The 15,857-nt window shown below is 47.0% G+C and overlaps 1 long non-coding RNA gene across 1 annotated transcript; it reads right to left on the bottom strand.

Moving 5' to 3' along the window:
- Nucleotides 1–1,835: 1,835 nt before the first annotated feature.
- LOC129015222 (uncharacterized) lies at nt 1,836–15,245 on the bottom strand. The gene is made up of 5 exons (XR_008494515.1): nt 14,684–15,245; nt 14,303–14,469; nt 11,413–11,562; nt 5,377–5,428; nt 1,836–2,331 (listed from the first exon to the last, which is right to left on the bottom strand). It is a non-coding gene; the product is annotated as an uncharacterized LOC129015222 (long non-coding RNA).
- Between the last annotated feature and the right edge of the window lie 612 nt (nt 15,246–15,857).

The raw sequence follows: 15,857 nt of genomic DNA on the forward strand, positions 1-15,857 counted from the left end.
TAGGAGAAAAATGTGGGTGGACAATGTGCCCAGCATCTGCCTGCCTCCACTGCTCTCCCTGAGGGGGCCCTGCCTTCCCTGGGACAGGCCAACAGCACAGCTGCCCTCCTCCAATGTGATGATTTTAGCCATGATCTGGAGCCTTTCTGCGAGCCCAGCCCTCACAGGCCTATGATCTGCCCTTGAGCTCCCACCATCTGAGTGCTCTGCTTGGCCCTGCCTGAGAGTTCTGCTGGTGACCTAGGGACCAGCCTGCTTCTCCATGTCACAGTCAACACCTGCACCCTGAAGACCTGAGGACAAGTTCACTGGCCCAGTTCAGGTCAAGGACCTCCAGGACTCATTCATGCTATATAGAGGGCCATGTAGAAGCCTGAAGACTGGGAGACTGCCTAGCCCAGTCCACCATTCCTGGCACCTTATCATGCACTTCAGGGTCTGTGGCTAGGCTGACCCTACCAACTGACACCACCACAGCTGACACTCATCTGCATGTGGCAAAAGGCAGAGCCCAGCCTCTCTAAAGAAAGCAGCAACATCCCTGCCTGGAAGATCAGATGAACCACAAAAATGTCTGTATTGGGCTGAGTTAATAGGTTCTGCCCCATAGCTACTCCCATGGAGAACTGTGGAACAGAAGTTTTCTGTGGCTCTCAGGTACGCTGTGGTCTGGAGAAAGATGACAGTGTCTGTCTGAACTGAGAGTCTTGATCTCTAGAACAGAAGTTTGATAAGGAAGCAGATCACATTTTTTTTTTTCTGTATGGGGGTGTCCAATCTTTTGGTTTCCCTGGGCCAGGTTGAAAGAATTGCCTTGGGCCACACATAAAATACACCAACACTAACAACAGCTGATAAGCTAAAAAAAAAATCGCAGAAAAAAATACTTAATGTTTTAAGAAAGTTTATGAATTTGTGTTGGGACACATTCAAAGCCATGCTGGGCCACATGTACCTCGTGGGCCATGGGCTGGACAAGCTTGGTTTAGGATGTGTAGCTGATATATCTCCATTCCCCTCTGCAGCCTCACCAGGACCTCTCTCAGCCACCCCCAATAGGGCTAGTGTCTGTGCTCATCATTGGGGTATTCATAGATGAGCTTGGTGGTTCATCTCTGCCCAGCTTAGTCCCCTCCTGGATGAATGGGGAAATAAAGGCACTGGGCTTTTCACAAACCAGCCCATCACCTGAAACAACAAAGAGCATTTCTCATTAAAGAAAGATTAAGTACATTTGCATCTACTTCTGCCACAACTGGCTCTTATCTGCAAGCACTATCTATGACTCATTTTGTTCCTAACATAACCCAGTTCTACATGTACTGAGCACATATAATACGCAGGGCACTGTGCTAGATGCCCTGGCCTCAGTAAGCATCACTGTGGGGAAAGAAATTTCCTGGAAAAAAGTGTTGCATTCGAAAAATTAACACCATGCCACTTTTCAAATTGAGGTAAAACTAAAAGACCTTGTGTCACTCGATAATTAGGTCATGAATAGACTTCTTAATATTCAAACTCATCTAATAATATCATGAAAGAACATGTCTGACTTTAACCAGAACAAAATACTATTGTTATTCTGAGATTTTGGGTTCAATTTTGTGTGAAAATATGTAATATTTTCATCACTTTGTGATGTACAACAAGCATACAAAAATACATGCACAAAGTATTCATGCAAAGCTCCATGAATTATTCCAGAGCAAATACACTTGTGCAGCCAAGAAAGAGAACCACCTTCACTCATGCCCTGGCAATTAGTCTTTTCCTCCCTCCCTCCAATGGCAGCTAAGCTTTTAATAGCCTACATTATACAGTAACTTTGTATTTTTATACAAAATGTTTTATTACAGAAAATTTTAAACATGTACAACAGATACAAAATCACCCAACCTCAACAACTACTAATCATGTGCCATTTTGTTTTATCTATACTTCAACCTAGCTCACCCCTACTTTATTATTTTTAGTTCTGTTTTTCATTGTGAGGTCATATGTACATTGAAAGGCATGAATCTTAAATGTACAAGTTTGACAGACAAATACACAATATAACATTCATAACTTTTAACAATAGAATTTTTCACCATCTCTAAAAAATTCTCTCCTACTCCTTTCTGGACATTTTTTTTTCTCCCTCAGAGTTTATTTCTTTGTTCATTTTTTTTAAATCATAGGTTCATTTTGTCTGAAATCACACAATATGTATTATTTTATGTTCAGCTTGTCTCATTTAGCAGGTTCATGAGAATCATCCAGGCTGTGTTCCTTTGTGTTGATGAACAGTACTTGGTTGTATGAATGCTCTACAATTTGCTCATCCATTTTCTGTTGAAAAACATTTAGGTTACCTTCTGCTTTGGGTTATTATGACTAAAAGGTCTATACACATTCTTGTGCAATACTTTTTATATTTAATTTAATTTCTGTATCAGCATTTAAGTGACACTGCTTTGCATTTTTTTTATTGATTGGTCCAGAGATTACAATATGCATCTTTAACATATCACAATCTACTTAGAGTTAATACATTTTAATACATGTAAAACATAAAGACTTTCCTACAGAACAGTTCCATTTTCCTCCTTCTATCCTTTGTGCTGCTCTTGTAAATTTTACATTGAAACATTACAAATCTCACAATACAATGTTAATTTTTTGCCTTAAGTAATTACTGGTCATTTAAAAAATTAAGAGAAAACAGTGTTTTGAAAATATTTGGAAGCCAATACTTTGGGGCTATGCAAATACATTTTTTCTCCTTTAAATTTTACCCACAATTTTAAAATTCTTTAGTAACTTTTGCCTACAGTTGTTATTACTGGGGTGTTCTTGTAGTGATTTTCTGTTTTGAATTATTCATCTACATTGGTAGATGTAGTACTTGGAATTCTGTAAAGATTTTCTTTCTTTCTCCCCTCCTCATTCCCTCACTTTCTTCCTTCTTTCCTTATTTATTTCATCTTTTCTATATTGGTATGGATGTGTGGATATATATTTTATTCTCTGGTTATAATTTAATGCTATCATTATTTATTTTGCTGCTCACATTTTTCCACCTTGGGCCATTGGGAGTTCTTAGAGCGTGGCTCCTTTTGACATGCTCCCTTGTATGTTTTTAAAGCACTTTTTGACTTTCTGGCTCTATAAGATACTCTAGGCTCAACTTGTATTTTCTACCTCCTGCCCTAGAATTATCCACTATTACAGGTAGCCCTGGTTCTTTTTAACGAAGAACAGTATTTAGATATCAAGATCCGAAAGTTAGGTGTGCTCATTGATACTGAAATGTCACTGCTTCTGGGCCCTATTAGCAGACAGGGTTTGGAAACATGTTACTAAGGTGTGCACACATATCTCCTTTTCTCTCTCTCTCTCTGGATGGATATATTGCAATAGAAATGTTTATTCTGATATTTCCAGCTCCACATCAGCATGGCAGGGTTCATTCTAGCATACCATTTTTATTTTCAACTTTTTTCAACGAGAGTGAGAAACAGGCACTAATAATCAATCATATATAAATATATAAACTAATATATAAAGTAGTTTCAAAATTGCTAATCCATAGCTTTACAGGAAAAAAAAACAACTAGAATACAGTGTCAGTGTACAGCTTTTGAGTATTACAGCATTCAATCAAAACACTGTTTTCCTAAGTGACTCAGGTCAAGAATTTTCATCGCCACCATCTTCAGTAGGGTTAGGCCATACATTTGTAGTATAGTTAAACTCATTTATCACCTACTGCATTTCATCTAAATGTCCCTAACTTTCTGGTTATTTTTTCAATTTGCATCAAGGACATTTACTCTTTGTGGTCTATAGTTCAATGTGATTTGGCAACTGTTCAGAGTAACATCCGCCTTCACAGTACCACACAGAACTGTTTCATTACCCTCCGATTCTCTCATGCTGTCCCTTCATAGCCAGCGCCTCCCCTCATCCCATTCTTTGGCATCCACTAATCGCTTTTGATCTTTATAATTTTCTTTTTCTACAATATCATATAAATACAAACATACAATATGTAGCCTTTTGGATCTGACTTCCTTCATTTATAGAAGTAAACTTAAGATTCATCAGTTTCATGGTGTGAAGCAATAGCTCCATTTTGTTGAAAAGTAGGATTCGAGTCTATGGCTACATCACAGTTTATTGATCCACATATTAAGGGACATCTGGTTTATGTTTAGCTTTTTGCAGCATGGCCCTTCCCCAACTTCGAACCTTCTCAGAGCTGGGCCATGTATCCCCACCCCTCCCAGCCTGCTTCCCCCAAGTGGTTTCTCCTGCTAAGAAGGTCAGTGTGCTCCCCCCTGGCCTGGGAACCTTCTGGGCATAGAGGTGTCTCCCTAGGGAGCTCCCTCCCACCCAGGAAAGCACACTGGGGCAGGCCCAGGACCCAGTGGTAAGTTCAGCTGAATGGATGAGGTAGGACAGGCCTTGGAAGCAGTTTGCTAGGAGGGGAAACCCAGCTGCCTGCAGAGCTGGGAGCCTTACAGGCAGCCAAGAGGTGTCAGCCCACCAGGATCTGAGACCCTACCCCACTCTCTGAAGAGCTCCAGGGCCTGACAGGTACCAGGTGAGTGAGGATGGCATCCTGGAGGCCCCACCTCTTCCCCTCCCGGTGTCCAGGGCTGCCACTACCTACTTCCTCACAGCTCAGCTTGTGTTTGTTCCTTCTTGGGGTCTGCCTTCCTGCTGGGACTCCTGCAGAGGCTGGCATATCATCCCACAGAAGGGAGGTGCCAGGAGCCCAGGAAAGAAAATGGAGGCAGTCCCCTCCCCAAGTTGGCCTCACTGCCATCCACCCACAGGGACATCCCTATCACATGGAGGAGGACATTGAGGCACAGATGAGAGCAGTGTGGCAGACACTGGGAAGAGCTACCTCCCAGGGCTCTGGGCTGCCCTCCTGAGCCTCCTGGGGTGGGATACAGAGACCCCTGGGTGACAGAGACATCTTATCAGGCTGTGAAAGGGGCTGTTTTCTAAGACAAGGAGACCACAGTAATTCAACTCTGCCCACTGCCAGATGGTGCCTTCTGAAATGTGGCCTGGTAACCCTCACAACTCAAGTCCACAATGGGAGAAACACCTAACACCTGCCTAGGATGGCCAGGTGGGCAGAGGCAAGCAGAAACTCAGGGTGAGGTCACTGGAGAGTGTGGTTCGGGCAGGGTTTGAGGGCTCAGTTGAGGCCAAAAATTCTGATTCTCTCCCGGGGTATGCTCCTCTCCTGGGACCTGCTGCCCTGGTTTCCCCCAGCTCCATTCCCCTAGCTGAGTCCTCCTTGCCACATTTCCTGCTCTCCCATGTGGGCCCAGGACCCATCCCTGTCTAGTCTGTGTGCCTGGAAGCTGGTCTCACCTGAGTCTTCAGCTTCATTCTTCATCTTTCTCACTTCCCAAGGATGGAGCACCTGCAATGCAGGAGAGGGTGGGGGTGAGCAGTGGCCCCATGATGGCCCATATCCAGGAGCCTGCTGCTTCTCAGCTGGAATGTGTGACTTTCCCTCCCAAGGTTCAGACCCTGATCTGACCCAGGAGAACCCCAGGTGCCTCTCACAGGCTGGGCTGGGGCTCTGTCCTCAACAGGCAGGTGAGGGACCAATGCCTGGTGGACAATCTCCCTCAGGTCACACCAAAGGTCTAGGTCCCAACAGGATGGAAAAGAGGCCAGGCTATCAAAATGATTTCTAGATCCCTGGCCTGGGCTCTGGGTGGCAGGCTGGGGATGATGGAGGGACACCCATACTGCAGATGGAGAGACTTAGGCCCAGGACTGTGGGGGATCCAGGAGCAGTGAGGAGGCCAGGGCTGGACTCTGGAGACTTTGGTGCTGGCCCTCAGTGAGATGGGCTGCTGTAGATGTGAGGACAGCAGGGCATGTGGCTCAGGTGGCTTCCAAGGAACAAGTGGCTCCAGGGTTGAGGGCACCCAGAGGTGAGTGCAAAGTTACTTCTCCATGCCAATCTGTCCAAACAAACCTTGAGTTCTTTATTTCTATGGAATTCCTGTAGAATCCTAATGGGCATGACCTTCAGGACCCATCTTCACAGCTCTGGTGCCAGTGGAATTGCACTTGCTCGTGCTTCTCCATATTTTGTTAACAGTGGAAATATTGAGAGACAGGGTGGGTTGGGAAGGTACTGAAATAATGGCTGGGGCCTCCTGGGTGGGTGAGTCAGGGCTCCGGCAGCCTAAGACTTATTACAGTAAATAAGTTATAGGTAAAGTTAGAAAAAAATAAAAATAAAATGGAAATCATTCTCTTTCTTTGCTCACCATAAAGAGAAACACACAGGGTCTAGACATGTCTGTTGGAGCCAGGCTTGTCCTGGGTAAGTGGGAAGCACTGAGCAGGAGCCCTGGGGACGGAGGGCAGGTGAGATGCGGCTCCCAGGGAGATGCAGCCATGGTCAGGCCCTGGCCCACTCAGGCTGGCAAAGACCTTCTGAAGCCCAGGAAAGATGGCCCAGGACACTGAAGGCTCAAGTGGCTCATCTGAGCCAAAGATCTGTCCAGTTGGTGCAGAATCTCAGCAGCCCTGCCAACGAGGGGCCTGATCAGCCCTGAGGATCTTAGTCACTGGAGGCAGGTGGCTGGTGGATGGAGCGGAAGAGCCACCTACTGGGAATGTGGGAGTCCACTGCCCGGCAGACTGGAAAGAGCTTCTGCGGGTGTGGACCCTAGTACTGTCAGTCTGTGGGTCTGCCAAGGTGGGCATGCGGACCTCCGTCGCCATGCCCATCTACCGGAGCTTTATCTCCTCAGTCTGCACAAGTGTAGGACAATGGAGACTGGATAGGATTTGAATGGGAGGCCCCCTAAAAAGACAGTGTCATGAGCTTTGGCCTCTCCTCTCCTCTGAGCAGAACAAAATGACCTCCTCTGCCCTGTCTCCTTGCAGCGCCCAGCACAGGAGCAGGGCTTTGGCGATCACGTCCCTCTGCTCTGCCTCCCCAACCTTGTACACTTCTCAGGCAGTACAGAGATCAGGCCGTTACAATCTTGGCACAGACAGACAAGAAGAGAGGCAGGAGAGGGCGAGGGCGGTGGAGGCGTGGGCTGCACTTCCGCTGGTGCCCCAGACCCAGGCTGCGTTTACAGGCTGCAGTCCAAGGGGTACTCAGTGTGGCTCCCTGCACCCCTCAGCGGCCTGAATCAGCTGCTGCGGCTAATCATTTCCGAAGGTTTGCGTGTACCATTTCCGAAGGTTTTCAGAGAATCCCTGGTGACCTCTGGCAGGGGGGTAGTTATCTGGTGACCACCAGCCGGGCCCGTGGCCTTGCCCCCAAGCAGCACCCAGCAATCCCCGCACCCAGACACTAAGCATTTGTGGTGTGCCTTTTTCTGGAAGCTCGCCTTCTCCTGCTAGCCCTCCCTTTTCCTCATCCCGGTACTTCTGGCCATCCTCCTTGTCATCACAGTGGGACAACTGGGTGCTGGAGATTCGGAAATCACTACGCAGACCTGCAGTCCATCCCAGGCCTGGCCAATAGGGCAGCGACTTGGGGAGAAAAGTTGTCTTCCGCCTCCTGAAAGACCAGAACAGATCCGCGTACCAGTCGTGCCCCAGGGCAGGCTGTAGGCACAGCTCACGATAAGACCGGAAGGTGCGTGCTCCCTGATCCACCCTTTTTTCCTGGAGGCTGGGGCTTGCCTGGCCAAGGTTGTCCTTCATGACAGGGAATCAGAGCTTTGCGTGGCTGCCTTACCCCTCTGGGGCAGCGCGGGAGAGAATCGCTGCTGAGGCTTTCCTGCAGGCTGCAGTGGCTGCCCCTTTAGGGTCCCCACAAAAACACCACCCCTGCAAGTAATCCACTGTGTCCTGCTTGCCAGCCTAGGCTTACTCATCATCTGTGATTCCAGAGAAAACAATCTACAGTGGAATGACCAAGTTCTAGAAAGAGGAAAACACAAACAATCTGTGGAAAATCCGTTTGTCATCTAGATTTTTAAAAGATACACATTTTCTCTTCTTGTTATATTGAGTAGTGCACGAAGCCGATATAATAGACGTACAATGCACACTATAGCTGATTGAAGGGTGAATTCTTATTCTAAGGTACTTTGTGGTCTCAAATTTGTCTGTTCCCACCCCCAGAATCCCCTTAAAAGCAAGTATTTATCATTGAGAGTGGATGAAGAAAGAAACTAGCTAGGCTGATAGGGCAAAGAGTCCTTGGCAGAACTTCCCTTCTAACAAAAACCAGCCCAAGAAATCACTTCTCCTTAACAGCTTATAAGATCAGGCTGCAATCACAGATAAGGAAGCTGAAAGCTTGCATCGACAGGGATGCCTGCAGCTGCACCCATCACCTTGGGCCAGACACATGCAACATGAAGGGCTCCACCCCTCTTTTTTGCACATGTATAGTAGGAAAGAGATGAGCAACTTGTAGTAGCTCAGACTAAGAACCTGCCTGCATAATAAAAGGGTGGGATGTGGGCTGTCAGAGATTTGTGCTCTATGCAGCTGACAAGCCTGGTCCTAACTGGTTTTTCACACCCTATGTGGATAAAATACTCCTTCCCACTAGCTCACATATAAAAACCCTTGCATTTCACTGCAGAATGGCTACCCTTTTTCAGGACCCCTCTCTGAGCAGAGAGCTGTTCTCTTTCACTTATTGAATTTCTGATCTAACCTCACCCTTGGCATGTCTGCATTCTTGATTTCCTCAGTTGCGAGACCAAGAAGTTCAAGTGTCACCCCAGACAATGAGGCTACTCAACTATCACTTGTCTCATTGCCTGTTGGTATATGGAACTTTCAATGAAAATGTGTCCAGAAGGACATTTCATGAAGTGCTCTCTTTTTCAATCTTCAAGCAATGTGGGAAACTATCCATGATGTATTAAAAACTGTTGGCTGAAATGCACAATTTCTAACACAAAATGAATGCTATAAATTATTTGATGTATGTATATTATGGCCATCTGGACATCATCACACACTGCCAAATTTAGTAAGAGGGACTTGAGAACTCGTGGAAGTTAGGAAGCTTAACTTCTGCATACTGTCACTTATGAAAGTTAGTTCTCCCTGCATTTCTCCAAAGCAAACTTGAAATGTCTATCTTATATAAAATTTCTATATAACCCCAGTGAGGTTCACCCTTCTGGCCCTGCCCGCACAGCACTGGTAACAATGGAATTGCATTTGCTCATGCTTCCCCCAATTTCCTTGAGGTCATAAACATTTAGTGACAGGGTGAAACAAGAAGGCACTGAAACAAGGGCTGAGGCCTTCTGGGTGGGTGTGTAAAGATCTCCTGCAGCCAGGACATCTTCACAATAAATAGGTTGTAGGTCAAGTTAGAAAAAAATGGAAATTATTCTATTTCTTTGAACACCACAAAGAGAAATGCACAGGATCTTGATGTGTCTGTGAAGCCAGGCTTGTCCTGGGAAAGTGAGAAGGGCTGAGCAGAAGCCATGGCAATGGAGGGTGGGTGAGATGCAGTACCCAAGGAAAGTCCACTAGGGTCAGTGCTTGGCACACTGAGGCTGGCAGGGGCCTTCTGAAGGCCAAGGGAGACGGCCCAGGAAACAAGGTTGAAGCAACACATCTGAGCCAAAGATCTGTTTAAGTCCTCCTGAATCTCAGTAGCCTTGCCAAGGCGGGCATGATCATCCCTGGGTATCAGAGACACTGGAGGCCGGCAACTGGTGGGTGAGGCGGGAGACCTGTCTACCGCACCAGTGCGATTTCACTGGCAGGCCAACAGTGGGGAGTGGATAAAGAGAGAGTTCTGTGTGGAAAACTCCCTTGGTGGATCATCAGGGAGGTGAAGTATTTGACATGGCCTCAAACCCAGTTTGTGGGATAGCAATTCCAGTAAAGCTAGGACAAGCTGGCATGGCTCAACCAGGCCCCCCAAGACACCATGTCCCTTTTCCACCACAGCTGGGCCTGGATGGGGATGTGGACACCCATATAATCCAGAGGATTGACCCCTGGTCAGTGGTGGTGCTGGTGTGTGGCATAAAGGCAACTGGGGAAGGCCCTCCAGGTGGCGGGAGAGCCAACCTCTCCTGTGGGGCCATGGGCAAGTCACTGCCCTCTTTGGGCTTTTGTTTCCTCCTCTGGAAAATTCAGGAAGCCTGTTGTGCAGGCCTCACAGGGTCATGATAAGGTGCAAAGGAGGAAGGAAATTTAAAAGTTTTTGTGGCTGACTCTTCCTGAGAGGGATGACGGTGAGAACAATGGTGATAGCCACATGCGACTGAGTCCTTGGGAGGCCCTGTGAGGAAGGTGTTGTTCCCATCACACTTCCCACATGAGGAAACAGTCTCAGGGAGGTCCGGCTGTATGCCCAAAGTTATGAACGCATTGAGCGTTGGAGCTGGGAGTAAATCTCGAACCAGGGCTCACTGGAGGTGGTGGGAGCATTGCACCAGCTGCCTCAGGTGGTTATTTCAGATCTGAGGTCAGGAGAACAGAGGTGTAACTGTGAGGGAAGCACAGTCTCACTGACCCTGTTTCTGACTCTGCTAATTAGGGACATTTTTAGAGAGTCCAGATGGGGCTTTAGCAGCAGGTGAGTTGGCCTGCGTTAGGGAAGGGCTCCAGGAAGTCAAGATAGGGCTCCTCTCTCCAAGCTGGAGTTTTCCACATCAAGAGAGCAGAGTGTCTTCCTCCTCTGGCCTTGCCCTCCTGTGGCCACAGTGCTTGGAATGCCTTGATTAGAGATCAGAGGAAGAGCCTGGGAGAGCGTGGCTCAGAGTGGATTTGGGGAAGAGTGTGGCTGGGGACAACCTGACTTTGTGACTTATTAAAACCCGACCATAGAGGTAACTAGGATGTGCTTGGTGTCTTTGGAGGCCAGCTGTGGAAAAAGGAGGGAAATATTTTGGGTAAGGAGGATGAGGGTCCTTGGTGGCTCCAAGCGGGAGACTTGGGTAGGGGGTCAAGGAGATATGGGTTGGTGAGAGTTCAAAGGACAGGCCTTGTGGAGGAAGCTGATAATTGGTGCTCATCACTGCTACCACCTTGATGGCACAGGGTGCTGTGCCCTCTCTGGGTACACTTCTCACTGACATGCAGATGCTGGAAGTTGCCATAGAGGATTATATGGATGTGAGTGAGACTGGGACAGGCAGGCAGGGTGGGGACCAGGATCCTGAAAGTGGTGAGGAGAGAGTCTTGGACTGAGCCCTGAGATTGCAGCACTCAGCAAACCTCCTTTCCTGAGAGCCTACCAGATGCCCCTGTGAATGTGGGTGTCAGGTCCATCTTATCTATGAGTGATGGAGGCTCCAGCAAAGACACCAGTCCCTGTTCCTTGAGTGGTGAAGCTGCAGAGCTGAGTCTCAGCCTCTGCCTCAGGTGGTGCCCACTGGGGAAAAGAGAAATTGGGCCCCTCCTAAGACAGGCAGTTCCTAAGTGGTTGAATACCTTCTTTGTTTCCAAGGCCTTAGTGTTTCTGTCGGTCATCACAGAGAATCAGGGCAAAAGATCACTGAGCCTCAGTGTCCCTTCTGTAGAGCCCAGAATGCGGTGAAGGTCCAAGTCTTGTTTTATGCTCATGTCCTGACACTGGTGGCCCTGGTGGTGGTGCAGCATAGGAAGATGAAGGTTAGTCATGGGCCAGGGGGCCTTTCTGAGGGATCTTGGCTGTATAACTTCTAGGAAAATATAATCGATACTAAGTGATGAATTAAGGTGAGCAGCTGGGGCCATCACTTTGAGTGAGGGTGAGGATGTAAAAGTCAGAGACCACCCTGGGGAGGACACTCCCTGGCTCCATCCTCTGAATCTAGGATTTATTGGGAAGGTTTGTGACACATAGAAGGAGGAGAACCATTCCAATGGAGGGTTTGATTAGCGGACTAGAATCCATTATAAGTTACTAAAGGAGGGGCTGTTTATATCCAACTCTGAGAACAGGTTGGGGCTACATGGGATTGGAGGGGAGGATGGGACCCCTTAAGAGATAAGCCTCAGAGACTGGCTCCTGCCTCCTCCCTCCCCCACAATTCCCCTTTATCATCTTCCACCCAGGAGCTGTCAGAATCCTGTCCTTCCTTCTGTCTCCAGATCAAAATCCTCCAAGAAATGCAGCTGCTTCAGTGAAAAGAGAGAATTGTCATCTTCCGACTGAAGAAGAATTTGGGGTTTTGTTCCAGTCCATGAAGTGTGACGGTCAGAATAAAAGGTGAGGGCCTACAGATTAGCAGAGGGTATGAGAAGACTCTGTCTTGCGACCAGCTTCGAGAGACTGTGGCTGTGGCTCCCTGGTCAACATTTGGCCCTGCTGCATGGGGACCCCTGCGCAGGCAGTGGGAAGCCTGAGGTGTGGCTTATGGTAGCCTCACAGCTGCCACTATTTCCTGAAGCTCCTACTGGTTCTGTCAGTTAAGCCTTCATCCCAGTAGGCCAGCAACACCCTGAAGACCAAGAACAGGGCATGGTGAATCTCAGGGCCACTGAGTGCCTGGGCTGGCAGGGGCAGAGTGCCTCAGGGCTCCGTGACATTTAGGCTGAGCACGGGCTTTGGGAGTCAGACAGTTGCACTGGGCTCCCAGCTGCACCACGACCAGTCCTGTGTCTGGGGCAGGGGCCTCGCTGTTCTGGAATTTGAGACACCATAGTCATAAATTTAACACAGCGTTCTAACTGCTTTTTCTTTTTATCTATCTTTCTCTATGTGCTACTGATCTCTGTGTTTATTTAAATTAGAAAAAGTTATTTAATTTACTAAATATGTTACACAGTGTGTATTATTCTTCCTCATGATTTTTTTACTACATTGTATGATTCAACTCATACAAGGTACATATGGTTGTTCCATTCATAGAAACACAAAGTGGAAAAGTAGCTCCCGGGGGCCAAAGGGAAGGTAAAGGGGGGCTGTTGTTTGACAGGAACAGAGTTTCAGTTTTGCAAAATGAATAAAATTCCCTATGAATGCAAATGATGGTTGCAGAACAATGTGACTGTGATTAATTCCTCTGACCTGCACATTAAAAAATTGTTAATATAATTAATTTTATGTATATTTTACCACAAAGTAAAAAAAGACTTTTTAAAATGAACAGATTATAGAAATCTTCAACAGTGTAAATGAATATCATGAATATAATCTTGCAATAAAAATTGATATAAAATTATCCATACTTCATAATTTCATTTATATTAAATCCAAAAATCAAAACTGAGGTTCTGGCTTCCACTAATGGTGAAGTGGCTAGCTGAAGTAACACTCTCATAGAGAAAAATGATTAATCCTGGATAAAATAGTATATATCATTATAGAAACACTTCTATATAGAATACGTATATGAGATATATGTATATAAGAACTGAATGAAGATTTCAGCTGTGCCCTCTGTAGGAGAAATAAGTATTGCAGCTAGAATTCAGCCCAATTAACACCCTCTTTAAAAAACAACACTCTTTGAAGGGACACAACAGAATCCAGAGTCTCTATAATTCTTGTATGCAGTCTCTAGTACACAATTTTTAAATTTATGAGATGTGTGGAGACACATGAGAATGTAATACATACACAAGATAAAAAGCAGGCAGTAGACATCTCCAAGATGTAATCAGAAGACAAGAATTTGAAGACAGCTATTGTAAGTATGCTCATGGAGGGAAAGGAAAATATTCCATAAATAAACAGATGTTGAACCTCAGCAGCGAAATGAAAAATAGTCAAATATAAAAATATGAAGTAATAATTTTGAGCTTATCTATAGATCAGAAACAGAAAACAAAGCAATAGAAATTATCCGATATGAAGATGGAAGAAAAAAAAGAAAAAGCTTAAAGAAAATGAACAGAGCCTTACAGACCTGTGGAATGATTGAGTCTGAGAAGAGGGAAGAGACAGAAAAAATTAAATGGGTACAAAAGTAAATCAACAAAATTTAGAGAAAATAAACAGAGCCTTAGAGACCTGTGGAATGATCACGTCTGAGAAGGAGAGCAGAAAGACACAGGAATTAGATGGTGTAAAAAAAGTAAATCAACAACTAATACCTGAAAACTTCCAAAAATTGTTCAAAAACCTAAATTTTTGTATCCAAAAGTCCACCCCCAACGCCCCACCCCCCACAAAAATACAAATAAAACCATACCAAGCCCATATTGTGATTTAGGAAACTAGCAGGGGAGGACTGTCAACTGACTTGATATGATTTATCATTTTTATTATTTATAAGAATGGAAATAGGTTCTCCTTAGAGTTTTTTTCTTGGAGAAAGTCTGACATGTGAGGCACAGATGAGTTATTAAAGGCAGATGACTTTTCTATCCTTGTCTTAAATATTCAATTTTTTACCTTAGAAATTATTTATATTTGTTTCTTCCAAATCCTGCAGTAATATTGATGCTCCAGAAAGAAGCCCCACGGAGATTCTGCTCTTATGCGTCCACCCTGCTGGGAGCTGAGGCTGTGCCTATGACAGTTTCAACAGCGAGTAGTCTTGGAGCACTTAATCTGAAAAACTTAATGGAAACATGAATTAAGAGAATGATCACTGTTTCGTTCTATCAGCAAATTATTAAAAGTGGTCCAAAGGGGCTATTTAAAAAGAGATATTAAAAGATTTTCCAAGGGAGCCCTATTCAGGGCAGAAACGCAGACATTGTCCCTGACCTCACCACACAAACTTCGCTCATGTGTTGGGAGGGAACAAGGGGGCGCTGTAGCCCTGCTGACCTGGATTAATCACGGCCGGGAGGTTCACACTAGGACCCCGAGGCCTAGGAAGAAGCCTGGGTTGGGTCAGAGAAGTCGTGGATGTAGCTCCCAAAGTCCCTTCCTGTGGGTGTTTTCTGACTGAATAGAGCAGGGTCAGGCCCTTCCCCCTGGGACGTTTTCTCCTCTTTATTGCGGTGGCGGGAGCGTCCCCGTGAGAGGCCCGACCCAGGTGTGGGCCCTGCAGCCGGCCCGGGGATCCAAGGGGCGCTCCTGGGGTGCAGAGGAGGATTTGTGACAGCCCAGAGAACAGAGGATTTGAAAAGGCAAATGGCAGGTGACTAGAGACAGGATGTTTTCATTTCTGGCGGTGAACTGACGGTTTCAGACACTCGCGAGGGGGCTTCTCGAGGGGATCCCAAGAAGCCTGATAACTGTCGGGTCCGCAGCCATTTGCCAACCTCTAGGGAGGGGTGCACTGCGCATGTCTGAAATGGCAGGCCCGGTACCCCATCCCTAGAGATGCCCTGTCACTGTGCATGGCTGAATGAGCCAGACCATTACCCTAGGGACGGGTGCACTGCGCATGTCTGAAAGGGCAGGACAGTTACCCCACCGCTAGGGACGGGCTACATCGCTTACGTCTGAAAGGGCGTGGCGAGGGGGAGGAGCGAGAAGGGGCAGGGCCGAGTGGAGAGCCCGGACGAGAAAAGGGGTGGGGCGTGCCCAATTCCGGCCAAGGAGCGTTACCATGGCAACCCTGTCGTGGAGGCCCTGAGAGGCGACCCGCCCTATGTTGGTCTGGAGAAATCAAACTTCCAAAATGACAAGCGCGAAGCCCGCAGCTCCGGGAGACGGGGTGCCACAATTTCAAGGTGAAACTAGCCGCCCTAGCTGCACTGTTTCACCAGGCAGGAGAGATTTGGGAACAGCCAGGCTTCCCTCCGCAGGGCGAAGGGGCTGGGCTGCGTGGAAGGGCGGGGCAGGGAGCAGAAAGGTCTTAGTGCATTGCAGGAATTACAGTGTCTGGTCCGCTCCCAGCTGGTTGGTCGCAGGGCTGAGGGTCTGCGATATGGGCCTGCTCCGGGCAGGGGGAGTGTGGAGCTCTTGGGGAGGGGCAGGGCGGTGCGCGCCTCGCGGGGCGTGCTAGGAGTTGCAGTCTCTTCACTGGTTCCCCAAGGTGGGTGGCGGGGCT

This window comes from Pongo pygmaeus, chromosome 18, assembly GCF_028885625.2.
Source record: "Pongo pygmaeus isolate AG05252 chromosome 18, NHGRI_mPonPyg2-v2.0_pri, whole genome shotgun sequence".
Classification (NCBI taxonomy): Eukaryota; Metazoa; Chordata; class Mammalia; order Primates; family Hominidae; genus Pongo; species Pongo pygmaeus.